The sequence below is a fragment of the Bufo bufo genome, chromosome 1, assembly GCF_905171765.1.
Source record: "Bufo bufo chromosome 1, aBufBuf1.1, whole genome shotgun sequence".
Taxonomy (NCBI): Eukaryota; Metazoa; Chordata; class Amphibia; order Anura; family Bufonidae; genus Bufo; species Bufo bufo.
The window spans coordinates 28,427,533-28,438,423 of record NC_053389.1 but is presented as its reverse complement, the minus strand read 5'-3'; the positions used below and the strand labels follow the sequence as shown (position 1 = coordinate 28,438,423).

Genomic DNA, 10,891 nt, shown 5'->3' with positions numbered 1-10,891 from the left:
ATCCCTGGCTTAAAGGGATTGACCAGGATTACAAAAACATTGCTGCCTTCTTTCAGAAACAGTGCCACATTTATCCACAGGTTGTGTCCATTATTGCAGCTCAGTTCCACTGAAGTGAATTTGACTGAGATGAAATACCACACACAAACCACTAACACTGTTCTGAACAGAACACTGTTCAGCAGTCATCTCATTATCATTACAGACAGGGTTACAATGACAGATAACACCTCTATATAGATAACTCAGGACCTGTCATTACCAGTAGGTGACAGTCAGAGCTTATCTACTCCCCCTACCTGCAGAGTGACCTCTGCAAATGTCAAAGAGCATGCCCACAATACTCTCCTATAGACGCCATCAAGCATCTCATGTCTATCGGACTTATGAGCTATGTGGCTGCTGTAAAGCATATCTGTAAATGCTGCTAAGAGCAACTCAGGCAAAATGGCCGCTCCCATAAACATGTTCAGAAAAAAAAAAAAAAATATTTTAAAAAAATATTTTATTACTATCTGGTTTAATTGGAAAAATACATGTAGGTGATACATTCCCTTTAACTCCCATAGACCAGAATGAGAGAGCGGCGCCCACCTCTCATCCCTCTCCATCCTCTCTGCATGGATGTGGCAGCCTTTGGTCATCTCACCAAACAGGAGAAGGTTTGAGGGCCACATCTGTCAGACATCTATGGCAGATCCTTTGGATTTTACTCTGAAAACTGATATCTTTTATTAGGGTCCTACTCTGGACGCGGCCACCAATCAGCTGATTGAGCGGGCTGTGGCGCTCTTACAAACCCAACGTCCTCTTCATTGATTACACTCGTCCACAGTGTACAATGCTGTACTTTTAGCAGCGTCTTGGTATTGCATCTTTGTCCCCACAAACCTATTATTGATGGACTATCCTAAGGACTGAGCATCAGATTTTAAGAAAAGGACAAGTCTTTTATAGAAGCCAGAACAGGAGTGATCAACTGGTTGTAATGGTGCTCACATGTATTCTTTATCTCCACACTGCAGTCTCTTTCCTTCTTTAAAACCTCCTTTATGTACATTTGCAGGTGGAAGAACTTATACATCTTTCAGCAGGGGATGTGTTCCTGAAACTGAATGTAACTTCCGGGGAAATGTCGACATGAATGGAGTTAAATTAGGAAAGGCCTATACTTGCTGCTCTACTGACGACTGCACTCCTCCTGTTCCTATATGTAAGTCGGTCACTTTGTGTTGATGACATTACGCAGATGATACTTGGTCATTCATGGCGGCTGACTGTTGGAAGTGAGAGAAGAGCTCTTCTAGTAGATTGATATTACATTAATAGTAGGTTGGATCTGTCCCCATACTATGGTGCTCTCAAATTGTAGAACACTATGCGGTAGATCCTCCAATAATGACCAGATCACAGAAGGTCTGGCTATGGGGACTCTCCGTGATCATCTGTTATCATTGCCAGAAGTAAGACATACATAGGACATGCACATGGTTAGCCATGTAATATGTTATTGTATCGGTTCTGCCAAGGCAAAAGCTTCTCCTCCAAGTAAATAAGTGAAACATTCCTCCCCCCCCCCCCCCCATTATCTAATATCCACATACCCTCAAAGGGGATATAGATAATGGTGATCGCCCATATTAAAAAAGATCACTTCCACCTACTTTCTCAGTGTCCTTATAACAATGCCTACTCAAACTGGCCAAGGAGGTGAGAAACATAAAGGGCTCCCAAAGGAAACAAAAATCAGATGGGCCAAACCTGCCTGACTCTTGCTTTCCTGGAAGAGAGACGTTCCTGCTTGAGCTCTTAGAATAAATGAACCTGACATTGCATTACATGCCGACGTTACACACTACCCCTGGTTTATTCACATGTTGTATAGTGTTGAGCAAAGTTCTCTAAAATTCGATTCGGCTGCTTTAACAAATTTTCCCAAAACATTAGCTACGTGACGAATTACTTCATCATGAAGCGCATTTCTTTGTAATTAGTGAGTGCAATGTCATGGAGCGGCGATTGCATCGTTCCCCGTCATTGTACCCATCAGATGCAATGTCCATCGCTGATCGCGTCATTTGACTTTAATATTTAAGTCTATAATAGAAATAAATAAAATCATACTTACCTCAATCATTTTGAGCATGAAGAGCCCACCACCGCCATCTTGATTGAAGATCATCCACATCATACGTCGCCACATGCGGGATTTTGTGGGATCGTCAATCACGATGGCGGTGGTGGGCTCTTCATGCTCAAAATGATGAGGCAAATAAAGTATGATTTTTTTTATTTTTTTTCACCCAATTTCAGGGAAAATCGATTGGGTACCACTTACCACGAGGAAATTCAGCTTCGCAGTGAATCTAATTTTCACAGAAATTTGGATTGAAGTCCACGTCGTGCACCCTGATTCACTCAACACTAGTTACATCCATACAGTGCATTAGTTCAGTTTGATCACCCCAGCACAACTTCTCCTTGTGCTTGCCGGCTGCAGCTCATCTGTACCTTTATAGCAGCATTGCTGGGTCTCTTAAATAGATATTAGGCACATCACTAACATATACTATCAGTCATAGATAGGTGTGGGTCTCACCTTTTAGACCCACTCCCATCTCTAGAACGCACCCTCTGAATTGAAGAAGAGCACACAGTGCAAGCATGTAGAGTTGAGCGGACACCTGGATGTTCGGGTTCGGCAGAACTTGGAAAAAAAGTTCGGGTTCGGAACCCGAACTTGACCCCGAACCCCATTGAAGTCAATGGGGACCCGAACTTTTGGGCACTAAAATGGCTCTAAAATAGTCCTGGAAAGGGCTAGAAGGCTGCAAAAGGCATCAAAATGTGCTTAAGAGCATGGCAACTGTTCTGCAAACAAATGTGGATAGGGAAATGACTTAAAATAACATAAAATACAGAAAAGTTAAAAATAACAATCTGGATCTAGGAGTAGGAGGTTGAGGAGGCGGTGGATGGGTGGACGTGGCGGTGTAGGTTGACGTGGTGGTGTAGGTGGAAGCGGCGGTGAAGGAGGAATAGGTAGCCAACACTGATTTGTGTTTTTTTTTATTTTTAAATTGGGGTATCCCCCAAAATATTGGGACATATAACGAAATAAAACAAAGAATAAGTGCACTTGAGTACAAGAATGGATGGTTGAGGCTGGTATAAATGTCTATTCTGCACAAGGTACGGACAAGACCTGTGGGATCCATGCCTGGTTCATTTTAATAAACGTAAGCTTGTCCACATTGGCTGTGGCCTGTGATAATGCTCTCTGCCGTGCTAAACACACGTTCACACTATACACTGGCTGCAGGGCAGGTCAGCACCTCCAAGGCTGACAAAGCTTTTCCACATTTGGGCCATGCTAACCCTGCCTTCTCAGGTGCTGGCGGTGCCCCAGCTGCGTTGGCGACCTCTTCCTCCTCCTCTGCCTTCTCCTTGTGCTTCCACTGTGCCCCGCTGTCAGGTGGGAATGCCATCATCAGCGTGCGCTTGTAGTCGCGCATCTTCTGATCAGTAACAGATGTTTTCACTAAATTTAGTTCCCTGTCAGCAATGCAGAGCAGGGGTTCATTCACGGCAAAAGGGGGTTCATGCCACCCAGCAATAGAACAGAGGATTTTGAGAGATTTAGGCCCCTGTTACCCAGGCACAGCAGGGGTTCATTCACGGCAAAAGGGGGTTCATGTCACCCAGCAATAGAACAGAGGATTTTGAGAGATTTAGGCCCCTGTCACCCAGGCACAGCAGGGGTTAATTCACGGCAAAAGGGGGTTCATGTCACACAGCAATAGAACAGAGGATTTTGAGAGATTTAGGCCCCTGTCACCCAGGCACAGCAGGGGTTTGTATACGCCAAAAATTGTAAAATGTCACCCGACAATTGAAAATAATATTTTTTTCTATTTAGGGCACTAAAATTGGCACTTTTTTGCATTAAAATGGCTCTAAAATAGTCCTTGAAAAGGCTAGAGGGATGTTAAAGGCAGTAAAATGTCCTTAAGAGCATGGCAACTGCTCTGCAAACGATAGGGAAATAACTTAAAATGAAATAAAATAACTAAAAAATACAAATTATTAACCTGCAAGAGAAGGAGGTGGATATCGCACACCACCAGGCCGGGCTTGAGGCTCACTGGCAGAAACCTCTCGTCGGTCTGTTGTTCTAGACCCCGCCACAACTCCTGCACGGTGTGGGGCCTGTCCCCCAAACACATTAGTTTCAGAACGGCCTGCTGACGTTTACCCCTGGCTGTGCTGAAGTTGGTGGTGAAGGTCTGTCGCTGACCGGATGAGGAGGTGGTAGAAGAGGAGGAGGAAGCCGAGTAGAAAGAGAAAGCAACAGGATGTAAAGAATGATGCCCTGCGAACCTTGGCGGCGGAAGGATGTGCGCCAAACAGCTCTCCGCCTGGGGCCCAGCCGCCACTACATTTACCCAGTGTGCAGTTGGGGAGATATAGCGTCCCTGGCCGTGCTTACTGGTCCACGTATCTGTGGTTAGGTGGACCTTGCCACAGATGGCGTTGCGCAGTGCACACTTGATTTTATCCGATACTTGGTTGTGCAGGGAGGGCACGGCTCTCCTGGAGAAGTAGTGGCGGCTGGGAACGACGTACTGTGGGACAGCAAGCGACATGAGCTGTTTGAAGTTGTCCGTCTCCTCCAGCCTGAATGACAGCATTTCAAAGGCCAGTAGTTTAGAAATGCTGGCATTCAGGGCCAGGGATCGAGGGTGGCTAGGTGGGAATTTACGCTTTCTCTCAAAGGTTTGTGAGATGGAGAGCTGAACGCTTCCATGTGACATGGTGGAGATGCTTGGTGATGGAGGTGGTGTTGTTGGTGGCACATCCTCTGTTTGCTGGGCGGCAGGTGCCAACGTTCCTCCAGAGCCGGAGGAAGAGGCCGAGGCAGCAGCAGAAAAGGGAGCAGGAGGGGCCTGAGCCCTGGTTTTGAAGGTGCTTACTCCACTGCAGCCCGTGTCTCGCATGTAGATGCCTGGTCATGCAGGTTGTGCTAAGGTTCAGAACGTTAATGCCTCGCTTCAGGCTCTGATGGCACAGCGTGCAAACCACTCGGGTCTTGTCGTCAGAACATTGTGTGAAGAAGTGCCATGCCAGGGAACTCCTTGAAGCTGCCTTTGGTGTGCTCGGTCCCTGGTGACGGAGGCCAGTAGCAGGCGAACTGTTTTGGCGATGGCTGCTCTGCTTTTGCACCCTGCTCCCGATTTTGCTACGCTGTTGGCTCGGTCTCACCACTGCCTCTTCCTCCGAACTCTGAAAGTCAGTGGCACGACCTTCATTCCATGTGGGGTCTAGGACCTCTTCGTCCCCTTCATAGTCTTCCACCCAGTCTTCCTCCCTGACCTCCTTTTCGGTCTGCACACTGCAGAAAGACGCAGCATTCGTCATCATCAGAGACGTGCTGAGGTGGTATTCCCATGTCCTCATCAGGAAACATAAGTGGTTGTCCGTCAGTGCATTCTATGTCTTCCACCCCTGGGGAAGAGCTAGGTGGATGCCCTTGGGAAACCCTGCCAGCAGAGTCTTCAAACAGAATAAGAGACTGCTGCATGACTTGAGGCTTAGACAGGTTCCCCGATATGCACGGGGGTGATGTGACAGACTGTTGGGCATGGGTTTCAGGCGCCACCTGTGTGCTTTCTGTAGAAGACTGGGTGGGAGATAATGTGAACGTGCTGGATCCACTGTCGGCCACCCAATTGACTAGCGCCTGTACTTGCTCAGGCCTTACCATCGTTAGAACGGCATTAGGCCCGACCAAATATCGCTGTCGATTCTGGCGGCTACTGGGGACCTGAGGTAGTAGGTTCAGTAGGACGTGTAGCTGTGGCAGAACGGCCACGTCCTCTCCCTGCACCAGAGGCTCCACCAACACCACGACCATGACCGCGTCCCTTATTAGATGTTTGCCTCATAGTTAGCGTTTACAAAGCAAAGTAAAAAGTGGTTAAGTCTGTAAAAAATAATTAACCGCCAATAAAAACCCTGATGTAGGGTATTGCACTAATTATTATTTTTTTTTTAACTCTATATGACAGCGGTATTTGTGGCCTAAATGTGACACTCACTTATGCACGTCTTATCCCAGATGTGCAGTATATTAGAGGGTTTTTTCACCCCAGTAACCAAAAAACCATATTTCTGGCCTAAATGTGACGTATGCACGTGTAATCCCAGATGTGCACTATATTTAACAGATGTATTTTTTTAGCCCCAGTAAGCAAAAAGTCTGTGCTGGTGCAAAATGGCTGCCGATTATGTATTGATATTGACTAACTGAAGAAAAAAAAGTTTGTCTTCAGCAGTAGTTGGCTCAGGGCAGGCTTAAAAAAATTGTGCACTGCACCCACAAAACACATTTGCTGTAGATCGCTGAGTACAAAAAACTATTCTTGATAAGATTTCTCCCTGATCTCTCCCTCACAGCAGCTGCAGCCTCTCCCTACACTAATCCGAGCAGAGTGACGGGCGGCGCTACGTGACTCCAGCTTAAATAGAGGCTGGGTCACATGCTGCAGTTGGCCAATCACAGCCATGCCAATAGTAGGCATGGCTGTGATGGCCTTTTGGGGCAAGTAGTATGACACTTGTTGATTGGCTGCTGTGCAGCCTTTCAAAAAGCGCCAAGAAAGCACCGAACCCGAACTTTTACGTAAATGTTCGGGTTCTGGTCCGGGTGCCGAAAAACCTAAAGTTCGGGTTCGCTCAACTCTACAAGCATGGTCTCCATTCACCTTTATGGAAGTGCTGGCTTGACTATTTCTGGCAGTTCCACAATGGTGAATGGAGAGGTGGCCGTCCATGCGTGGTGGGCTCTCCATTCGCTGCTATAGGATTTCTGAAAATAGCTGAGCTCACTTGCTTGGCTATTTTAAGAAATTCCATGGAAATGAATGGAGAACATGTAGCACATTCTCCTTCACGTCAGGGCCTAGTTATGGAGAAAGGACAGGGTCCCAGAGGTGGGACAAGCACCTATTTGATATTGATGGCATATCCTAGAAATATGCAATCAGTATATGAGTTGGTGTAACTGTTTTGCTGATCCATCAATGCAGCACTAGCAGACAGTGATTGCAGTGCACTTGAATCTTCTCTGAATGGCGTGGTCTGCTTCTCAAATAGAGATCACAGTATCTAAGGTGTATGACAGAAGAAGGGGGCTCTCACCTCACATTTACCTTTTTTTGCAGTTCTATGTATGTACATGTGCATGAATATCCAACTTTAATTTACTTGGGCTGTAGATCCTGACATGAGTGAGACATTAGTCACATATAACCCGCCACACCACCACCACTGTAAGTAGCAGTAGTGGTAGAGTATAATCTCCAGCCCAGCTCAGCTGGACTCCCCTGCATAACGGAAACGGAACGGATCTGTTTTGCAGCCCATAGACTTGAATAACGGAATGCCTCTAATGGCATTCCGTCATACAATTGCGTTATGGTCCGTGGTAATAGAATCCATAACGCAATTCACCTTTTACCGGTAAACAAATCATGAACGAATTTCAAATTATGAAATTCGCTCATCTCTTACTGTAACTCTTGCAGCCAGCCGTCTGCATTCTTCTCCACAGCTTCCGTTCTTTGAAAACTGTTACTTTTGACATCAAAAGGTTAATGATCTTTTTTCTGATGCTGGGGAATGCCCAAAATCATAAATCTTCTTGTCCCATCTCCTCCACTCCGGTATATCCCACTTAACAGCTTTTGAATGCCAGACATCAAAGAAAATCACAAAGGAGCCTGTTGGTTGTCCTGGCTTGTGAGCATGATCACAACTGCGACTGCTACAACACCTATAAGTCACGCCACAGATATTGTCCAATCAAACTTTTTTTCAACTAGACCAGGCCAACATGGTTTGGCATTTCTGTTTCCGTTGTATTTAATATCAGAGATGACTATAACATCCTGATTCTAATCCATGATTAGAATATTATATATGATACTTTATGTACTGCAGCCATTATATATTACTATTTACTACTCTTTTCCACAACAGTATTATCCAGCAGTTCTGAGCCCAATGGCCTGGTGTGTCCGTCATGCCAGTCTGGTTCTGTCTCCGCCTGTGACTCTTCAGTAACCGTAAATTGTACTGGTAATAATAATAAATGTCTTTTCCTGACACTAAATACAACAGGTAAGTCTTCTTGAAGCAAAGATTTTAGGATTAATCATTATTATGTCTATTATTTTCTTGTTTGTATAGATCCAAAATTTTAATTATTTTCATTATTTGTCCATCTAGTTTTTTTTTCAGATACAGAGATCCAAATCCTCTGTATAGACATACTGTTTGCCTGCAGCCACCACTAGTGGGAGCTCACTGAAAATAGATTTTTTTATTTTTTATAAAGGGGTTTCTGGGAGTTAACTATTGACATCCTATCCGCAAAATAGGTCATCAACATCAGATTGGTGAGGTTTACTGGCACCCCCACTTATCAGCTTTGGGCATGGGCGGAATGGGACCTTAAAGTAGCCCCGGAAAAAAAACCGTAAAAGTGGCCCCATGTTGTAGGCGGGCAACACAAGTAGGCAAGGTTAGCAATATCATAGTACAAAATACCATCCCATTATATACCACAGTGCAACACACTGTAATGACCATCAGTAGATGACATTTTCTATCCTACTCCTGAAGTTTTCTCAGATTAAGATATGGAGCAGGGTGCTTAGGAGGGGAGATGGGGGGTTACAGCAGGTGAATTCAGGAGGGCATGTGTGGTCGCTGCCTGGGTACATGAGTATCTCATTCCTCACAGAATTAATTAACGCTGACAGCTCATTGTGAGGAGGGCTTGGGCAGCCTCCTGGGCATTAGCCCACAGGGAAATTTCCCTGTAAGGTCTATAGCCAATCCGCTCCTGGCTGTGGGAAGGGGCCACAGTGCTCAACCTCTTCCTTGGCCTGAGATGTCATGTCCATCAGTCACATCACCTGTTGGTGAAGTCAATAGGGTTGAGATGCAATACGAAGCACAGCCACTATACAAAGAATGACACTGGGCTTGGTATACTCAGATGCTAGAGACCTTGTGAGAGCACTGGAATCCCTTCAAAGAGGGCATTGGCAGGAGGAAGGAAGGTGGACCCCCCATTGATCAGATATTGATGACCTATCGTGAGGATAGGTTCACCGATGTTCAAATACCGGAAAACCTATTTAAATTAAATGTGTGACCATAAAATTACTTATTGTTTAAACCATGCATTATGTTAAATAATTTTTTTAGAATTTTGGATTTTTTTTCCATGTTGCTATTCATAGATTTACTCTTCAGTAGCCATCTCATAGCATGAAAGTACGGATTACAATGACAGATATCACCATTGTATAGATAACATCACAATAGGTTATAGACACCGTCTATCTACTCCACCTACCTGCACAATTACCTCTGCACAGGTCACAGAGCAAGCCTACACAAATCTCCCATAGTAGTTTATGAGGTCAGCTCCAGTCTTTGGCCCATGTGGCTGCTGTCAAAGAAGAGGAAGTATTGATATATTTTAAGCCTAATGGCCAGTGTGAAAATTGTATGAGTTATAGGATTTTTTAAATATAGACAGTGACATGAAAAATTAAAAAATATCAACAAAAATTCTAAACAAAAACTATAATGATAATATTTCAGCAGGACAAAACTCACGGTTATCAATCATTAAGGGATGTGCAACAGAAAGCTTCTGTGTCCTTGGGAACTACTCCTATACTATTGAAGGTACATCAGCCAACATTACCATAGTTTGCTCCGGTGACCAGACTACAGCCGCTACTCCAACCAGTATCCAGACTACAACTGTTAATACAATCTGCTTCAATTGACGCATAAGTGTCCAGAAAATTGTCCTGACTCCGGCAGTTGTGTGTCTTCTACTGCTGAAATGGCTTTTCTAGAAGATTTACAGGTCCATGTGGCCGATGCTGACGTTCCTGTCATTGTCAGATATTTCCAGATTGTTTTACTATAAAATTTGAAAATCCAAATGTCGACGTCATGAAGATGCAATACATACAAGTTGTAAGTTGGCTATTGGTTTACAAAGGGGTTTGGTGCTTTGTTCTCTTGGAATCATTCTAGCTGTAGTCGGTGAATAATCCCATCAATAAATCAGAATCTTGCTACTACAGATGAGTCTACGTTTTTGTTAAAGATTCCAATTTCTCACAAAATAAATTCAACACAAAATCACAACATGCTAGCAAAATGCTATAAAGGGAAACTTACTTACCTGCCTTTCAACGTCCCAACGCTGACTCCCTTCTCCTTCTCCTCCCGGCCTGCAATGCGGAGCATCACTGTCCGGAAGGAGGAGGAGCAGGAAGTCGGCACCAGAAAGCAGGTAAGTAGACTTCCCTTTACAGGTCTGGCCAAGGGAGGGTGGGGAACTGGTTGGGGGGGGTGTTACTAAAAACAAAAAACATTCTTGCATAACCCCTTTAAGGGCTGCAGTTCCTCACAACTATTGGGTGGTCAGACATAGACACATGTAAGATACACATTTCAATATGATGAGCCAAGAGAAAAGGTAAGGCAGAACATACGGTATCTATATAAGATTTCACAAATGTTCCTTCATGTACAGTAGAAAATTGATATAAGTTTTTTTCTTTTTGAATGGAACATATGATCTGTGTCTACTAAGTGCTCTCCTATAGACGTTGCACACCCTATAGCTACAGCTAAGTAGTGATGGAAAAAAAATTGTCCGGGAAGATTCGCGAACGCTCGTTCACAATCAAATGTTCGCGAACCACTAGTTCGCGGCGGGCCCCATTGACTTTAATAGCAGGAGAACCTGGAAAACCTTCAGGTCATATTTGCCGCCACCAAATACAAACTATGA

General features: G+C 44.6%; 1 long non-coding RNA gene across 1 annotated transcript; it reads left to right on the top strand.

Moving 5' to 3' along the window:
• Positions 1-1,164: 1,164 nt before the first annotated feature.
• Positions 1,165-10,080, top strand: LOC120992521. Its single transcript, XR_005776991.1, has 3 exons — positions 1,165-1,213; positions 8,041-8,181; positions 9,679-10,080. It is a non-coding gene; the product is annotated as an uncharacterized LOC120992521 (long non-coding RNA).
• The last annotated feature ends 811 nt before the right edge of the window (positions 10,081-10,891 follow it).